At 44.4% G+C, this 7,594-nt stretch overlaps 1 protein-coding gene across 5 annotated transcripts in view; it reads left to right on the forward strand.

Moving 5' to 3' along the window:
• Positions 1-7,594, forward strand: part of STOX2 (storkhead box 2) — a 197,121-nt gene that overhangs the window by 153,322 nt on the left and 36,205 nt on the right. The window lies entirely within an intron of this gene.

Genomic DNA, 7,594 nt, shown 5'->3' on the forward strand with positions numbered 1-7,594 from the left:
GGTCGCACAGAGTCAGACACGACTGAGTGACTTCACTTTCATTTTCTCAAATTGGAGGCATAGTTGCCTCCAGGAACCAGGGCCCTCACTGAAGGTTTCTACAACTTCAGCATCATTGTGGACAGTCTTCCTAGAGGGTCAGTTCACCTGTACATTTGGGGAAGTAATGTTGAATGGTGTTCAATGGATAACAGTTTTTATAATTTTTAGACAAAAGCAGTCTATTAGAGAGTATAATCCATAGCTTGTATGAATTTCAGGGAGACTTCAAGACAGAATGATTTTTTTCCTGCGTTTTGAAAACCTTTCTGGGCATCCCATCACTACTGTACAATGGAAAATACGATGTAGAAATGTCTGAGATGCATTCAGGTGCATTAGAAATGAAAAGTCTACAAATCCAAATGCTGTTGTAATAAAAGAAAAAGCATAATTTTGAGAAGGGTAACTTCTCATTTTCCCCTTGCTTCTCCATAGTTTTCTTACCAGTCAAGACATCATATTTCAACTCTTGTCTTCTAAACAGAAGACTCACGGGCTCTCAGGTTTTCTCACTTTATCTTTTTCTTAATCTTTTCTCACTCTTATCTTTTTCCTTCTTGCCTTCTTTGGACATCGAGGAGAAGAACTGCGGGCAGAAAAACAATCCATCCTACAGTGCAGTATGGAAAATTGCACATCTGCCTCTTTAATTTATAGTGTCATATCCAGAGTGATCTGGAGAAGCCTTAGAATTTAATTTTCTTGAATAAATTGTACAGGATGTTGTGGAATAAGAGAGAGATGTCCGCATCGAGGCTCAGGTGGTCCAGATACTAATCCTAACTTTACTACCAACTCTGTGTGACCTTGGGCAAGTCATCCTCCCCACTTGAACTCGAGGGTTACCTGTAGTCAAATGATTATGTACTAGATGACTTTCTGTCTTCTCCAGCTCGAAAATGCCATTATTCTGTGTTCCTGATGCTGGGAAAGATTGAAAGCAAAAGGAGAAGAGGGCGGCAGAGGGTGAGATGATTGGATGGCATTACCGACTCAATGGCTGTGAGTTTGAGCAAACTCCAGGAGATAGTGAAGGACAGGGAAGCCTGGCATGCTGCTGTCCGTGGGGTCACAAAGAATCGGATATGACTTAGTGACTGAATAGACAAAGAATCCTATGAGAAGTGACTGATCCAGAGGCGTTTGAGAATTGTAAGTTATGTATGTTAGCCACGCTCTTCACCTTGTGTGGATACTGGTGCTCGCTAACACTTGTAGGGATACCAAGTGTATTTGTTCTTTAAATATTTAGTTTCCTTGCCTGTACTGTGCTGCATCAAATCCAACTTTAATTGAAATTGTTTCTTCTTCCCTAATAAAAAGGCACATAACTTAGTAAACCCAGGGCTATAAAGGCTTTGAAAACTTTGGAGCGTTCTGTTTCTGAAACCACTTTCGCTGAGATTTTAATTTGTGCCTGTTCCCCAGCTTTCATCCAACCAGCAAAGTCTGAGCTCTTATCAGTGCCGAGAGGATTTTGTCTAGAGGGTTCTGTCTTTTCCCTTTATTTCTCAGCTTGAGCTATTGTTTTACCCTGGACTCTGCTCCAGACTGTAGAGCAGACCATAGCACATACAGTTGGGTAGATTCTGGGCAAGTGGTGTTAGGTACACAGTACTTCTAGCAATGCGTTTCTGATGGTGTTCTAATGTTTCCCACTGGATGTTTTGGACAGGTCCTTCTGTGGAACAGGGAAGTATGCCTCTAAGCCCTCTTTGCATCTTATTTGGCCTCTCATCACAGGCTCTTCCCTTGTTTCAGGAATGAATTATCTTCTCTCTTTGGACGCATCCCATACCCTGTTGCCAGAGTAACCTAAACTTTTCAGCATCAGTAGCATCACTCACCTGTATAAACCTTTAATGACTTTCACTTAGAATTTCATGTTCTTCACAATCTTACCTAGCCTGACCCACCGTTCAGGTTCATCTCTACCCGTCTCCTCCATGAATCTTCCTGTGCCAGCCACGCTAGATAGTCCATCGGCTGTGCTCCAAAACCTCCTGGACGCTCTACTTCACGTCATCACCCTGCACACTGCTTCACTCCTTGGAAAGGCATCTTTGACTTTTCTCTTCCTCCCCCCATCCTTACCCATCTTGCAAGTCCCTTAACTGCTGCCTCCTTCCTGAAGCACTGGCCAGTGGCCACTGTGCTTCCTTGCCATCTTTCTCCTGTATCAGAAATAACCATCTTTCTTTGTTCTCGTGGTACTCTGTCCCTCTTTGCCTTGAATGGCTCAGACGTTGGTGCAAAGCTGTGAGGAGAGGATCTGTAACTTCTTCAGCTTTGTACTGACCTCAGTGACAAGCAGAGAGGCTTACACGTTGTATTTCATAAATGTTTGAGACATTGTATTTCATAAATGACTGTTGAGTTAATTACATTGAATGAGGGTAGGTTTAATATAGTATTGCTATAGACTAGCATTTGGACTGGGAGTGTGGAACTGGCGGATGTAAACTGTTATACGTAGGACAGATAAACAACAAGCTCCAACTGTATAGCACAGGGCACTCTAGTCGATAGCCTATGGTAAACCATAATGGAAAAGAACATTTAAAAAGAATGTCTATATGTGTATAATTGAGTCACTTTGCCGTACAGCAAAGGTTGGCACAAAACTGTAAGTCAACTAAACTTCAATTTTAGAAAAAGAATGTGTCTGTAAAAAAAACAGAGCATGCAAAAACCCTTCTTTTCACAGAGCTCATGTTCTCCCTGATGGTAGCCCTTTCCCCGTTGTCCAGATTCTAGGATGAGCTGGCCCCTCCCTTGAAGCCATTCCTGACTGTGTCAGCCCAGGTTCTTTCTCCCAGATTTTTATAAAAAATTTATTTAAGTGGAGGCTAATTACTTTACAATATTGTAATGTGTTTTTGCCATACATTACATGAATCAGCCATGGGTGTACATGTGTCCCCCATCCTGAACCCCCCTCCCACCTCCTTCCCCGTCCCATCCCTCAGGGTCATCCCAGTGCACCAGTGCTGAGCACCCTGTCTCATGCATTGAACCTGGACTGGCAATCTGTTTCACATATGGTAATATACATGTTTCAATGCTTTTCTCTCAAATCATCCCACCCTCGCCTTCTCCCACAGAGTCCAGATGGAATGGATAAGAAAGCTGTGGTACATGTACACAATGGAATATTACTCAGCTATTAAAAAGAATGCATTTGAATCAGTTCTAATGAGGTGGTTGAAACTGGAGCCTACTATACAGAGTGAAGTAAGTCAGAAAGAAAAACACCAGTATAGTATATTAACACATGTATATGGAATTTAGAAAGATGGTAACAATGACCTTATATGAGAGACAGCAAAAGAGACACAGATCTCCCAGATTTTCAGAGCCACCCGTTGGCTTCCTGTTCCTCCCTTTGGAACACACTGTTGTATTCTTGGTATTTTTTATATCTTAGCTCCTCGAGTGCACTAGAAGCCTCTTGAGAGTGGAGACCATGTCATCTGTTCATGAAAAAGTTTGTGCACCATGTAAATATTCAGTACATGTGTGCATGCTAAGTCACTTCAGTTGTGTCCGACTCTCTGCGACCTCATGGACTGTAGCCCACCAGGCTCCTCTGTCCATGGGATTCTTTCTCCTGGCAGGAATACTGGAGTGGGTTGCCATTTCCTTCTCCAGTAAGTGTCTTTGATTTGAGAACATCCGGTGCTCTGCTTTATCAAGTACAGTCGCCATAAGACCACGCTCTGCCGTTAGTCATCAGTGTTTTTGAAGGATCCTGAGTGAGTCAGGACTGGTGGTGCTACGTAAGCCTCTGCTGAGGAACCAGTCACATGCCCAGCGAAGCCTCTGCCCACACCTCATCCACCAAGGAAATCACCTATGTGATATTCCATATGATGTTTGTAAATCATTACTGTAACACCGAAGCTGTTATTCAAAGGATCAAGAGGCAGAGGAGAAGGAGCGCTAATTATGTCTGCAGGTGATACTCGCATTTGTCTCTCCATCAGAGACTGGCACACGAGACAGCAGAGTGCCTTGACTTCGCATTAGCCTCAACTCTTTGTTTCTGAGTTGAGGCGAATTCATGTTCATCATAAACTCATCTTCTTACTAGTAGGACTACAGAGTGAGCTTGTGGTTGTGGTTTTGGTAGGTCAGTTACACTGCTTTGCATGGCCATTCGGTAATAGTCTGCGGCTGAGGCTGGAACACACTCCATCAGGGGCTGGAATACTGAGCAGAGGCAACCGCTGCTAAAGGGACCCAGCCCGGGGGCCTCACTCTGCTGGTCTCCTGTGCTGATGAGGTGAGCTGGCTTCCCTTTAAAGGTAAAAATTTAAGGATTAAAAAAAAAATTTGTTTCCAGTGGTTATTTTATTATAATAGTTGAGAGGCAGACTCCAAGGCCTCCTGCCCCAGGTTCAGCTCTAGTCTCTGCACTTAATCAGTTGTGGAAGCTTGAAGAAGGCAATTAATCTTTTTTTTTTTAAATGGTGATTATAGAGACTTCCCTAGTGGTCCAGTGGTTAAGACTCCAAGCTTCCAATGCAAGGGTCATGGGTTTGATCTCTGCTTCGGGAACTTAGATTCCGCATGCCTCAAGATGAGGCCAAAAAAATTTTTTTTTTAAAGAATGCACTAGAAAATAAAGTTTAAAGAATGGCGATAACAACAATATTTATCTTCCCAAAAAAGGGATATATGTATATGTGTGGCTGATTCACTCTGCTGCACAGCAGAAACTAACACAACATTGTAAAGCAACTCTTTGCCAATAAAAAAGGTGGAAAGTATTATTAAAAAGATTAATAAAGATTCACAATCTAATTTTTTTTTTTTTAATAACAGTACTTATCTTATTGGGTCCTTGTAAAGTTTGGATGAATATCTATACACGGGCAGAGTAGGCCCACATAGAGATGGAAATATACATGTTTGGTATTAGAAAATCTGAATATATTTTTAGTTGTAATTTTCCGTCCCTTTTCTTTGAACGTCTGTTGTTGTTTTTTTCTTTATGCATTTATTCAACCTTGTTTGTGTCATAGAGGAAACTTGAGTTTTTAGCTGTCAAGAGGTGGTCCAGTGTCTCGAACTTCTTCCCAAGATGCTCTTAAATGGCCAGAGGTCACAATATCTCATTTAGATCTTAACTTTTACTCAGTACGTCATCGCCTTCTTAAGTGCAGGGTTTATTTATTAGGCATGGCTTTGAGCCTTATGGGCTTCCCTGGTGACTTAGACAGTAGAGAATCTGCCTGAAATTCGGGAGACCTGGATTTGATCCCTGGGTCAGGAAAATCCCCTGGAGAAGGGAATGGCAACCCACTGCAGTATTCTTGCTTGGAGAATCCCATGGACTGAGGAGCCTTGTGGGCTACAGTCCTTGGGATCACAGAGTCGGACACGAATAAGCAACTAACACAACACTTTTGGACCTTATAATGATCAGACTGTGCCTAAGAGGAATGGGCTGAGTTAGATGGATTTTGGTGGATTTATAACGACCACCAGCAGAACCAAGCTCAGAGACAGTTGAGTAAAGGTGACCTCCTTGGTGGTGGTGGGTTTCAGGCTGAGTCATTGTCATGGATAGAGCCCAGGGCACATGTCCAATGAGGGGAATTAATACCTCCTGGAAGGGAAAATTGCCATCAGACTATTTCTGATGTCTACAGCATCATTGATGAGGTTTTCTTTTCTTTTTTTTTTTTAATTGGGTCAATGAGACCTCATTTAATCACAGATAATGTAGAAAAGTTCTCTGGGGGTTGACAGTATGACAATAGCCGAAAGCCTACCACTGTCTCAGACCAAGTGTATATAGAGTCCAGAATGGGGGAGTTGAGGGTGCCATGGGGAGACACGGCTGAAGTCAACCTGAGTCTTCGTACAGTTTTACAGGGAGATTGACATGCCCGAGTGGGAGCAAAGGCAGGAGCCATGAGGGCAGAGAGTTTGCGAGGGATCCGCTGGAAGAAGGAGCTGAAGAAGCTTTGTTTAACCATGTTGGGATCACAAGTACCAGTGGATCCATAAATGTACATAGAGTGTGTGTACTTACCTATGGTATCCCAGACGGTGGGCAGTGAGCAAGGAGATGGCTTGGAATATAGGGATGGGATTATTATTTGTAGCCATTGGATGAGTTGTCAGACAGATTTCTACACTGTTTAGTTTTCCGAGAGCAGGATGGGAACTGCTATGTGGGGTTACAGAACTCAGTTGGTGGGGAAAACCTTCACCAGAGGATGTGAATGACTTGGACTGGCTGAGCTCTGTGGAAAGAGGTCCTTGAAGATGGGCTAGGTGATTCCCTGGTGGCCCAGTGGTTAGGACTCTGCGCTTCCACTGCAGGGGTGTGGGTTCCATCCCTGTTGGGGAACTAAGATCCCGCATGCCATGGAGCCGAGCCAAAAAATAAATAAATAGAAAATTTAAAGACAGGCTAAATCACAGGAGTGAAGAGATGACGTGATGCTCTTGAGGCTTTAGCCTGGTGATCTTTCTAACTCAGAGCTGCGGGATAGTCTTACTGAGAGATGCATGACATTTTTGTACTTCCCAACTTCAGTGCTTCATCCTTATTGTCGGTTAGCTACTGGAGAGGATGGGGGAGAATTTGGGGTGCAGGCATCCTTGGCTACCCAAATCTACTTCCTTTCCGAGTAGGGGATAATTTATCTTTATCAGCATCATTTCTGAGCGGAGCTAGTGAGAGGTGCCTGCCTGGGTATTATTTTGTTTGGAGGAATTAACACACCCTCGTTCACGTCGCTCTTAATTATTCCGTTCCTCTTGGACTCCATTTTTCTCTGGTTTTAACGTGATGGTCAGCGTTCCTCTCCTCCCCTCTCTTCCTCTCCTCCCCACTCCCACCCTCTTTCCGTCTCCAGCCATCTCTGTGTCGTTTCTTGTAAATAGAGATGAATCATTCTTCTCCACGGTCCTGTCTAAATGAGTTCTTCCGCGTGTATGTGTGTCTGTGGGTGTGTAAATACAGTGTGCACACGTGCCTGTGCCTGAGGGGCTCGGCGGTGGGGCTCATCCGCGCGTGTGGTGCGGTACAGACAGTGCAGTGAAAACGGTATATTTTGGCACAGATCTGGAAGGGATCGTGTGTGTGTGTGTGTGTGTGTACGCGCGCCTTCCGGATCTGAGGCACAGCGATTCTTAAAAGGAAAAGAGAAAAAGCAGAGAGAGCAGCGCTGTAAAAGAAATCGTATGCACTCATCCCACCCCGTGCAATTCCGGTGGTGGTGGGAGCCGGGGGGCTCCGCACGCCGGGAACGAGCTCTTGACACAGTGACCTCATTCCCCACTCCGCCCTCCTGGCGGCGGAAGCCGCGCCGGCTCCCCGGCCGCCTCTGCTGCAAGGCCGCTGGCGCCGCGTCCGGAATGATGCGACCCGGGCTTGCGAGGACTTGCCCGGCAACTGGAATTTATGACAAAAGAGCTCGCTGCAGCTAAACTTTGATCCAGGGTACGGGGTCGCACTGCCTATTACACACAGGAGGAAGACACGTCCTTCTCTGCCATGAAAAGCCAGCCTTTAAAAAAAAAAAAAAAAAAA

This window comes from Bison bison, unplaced genomic scaffold, assembly GCF_000754665.1.
Source record: "Bison bison bison isolate TAMUID 2011002044 unplaced genomic scaffold, Bison_UMD1.0 scf7180017864050, whole genome shotgun sequence".
Classification (NCBI taxonomy): domain Eukaryota; kingdom Metazoa; phylum Chordata; class Mammalia; order Artiodactyla; family Bovidae; genus Bison; species Bison bison.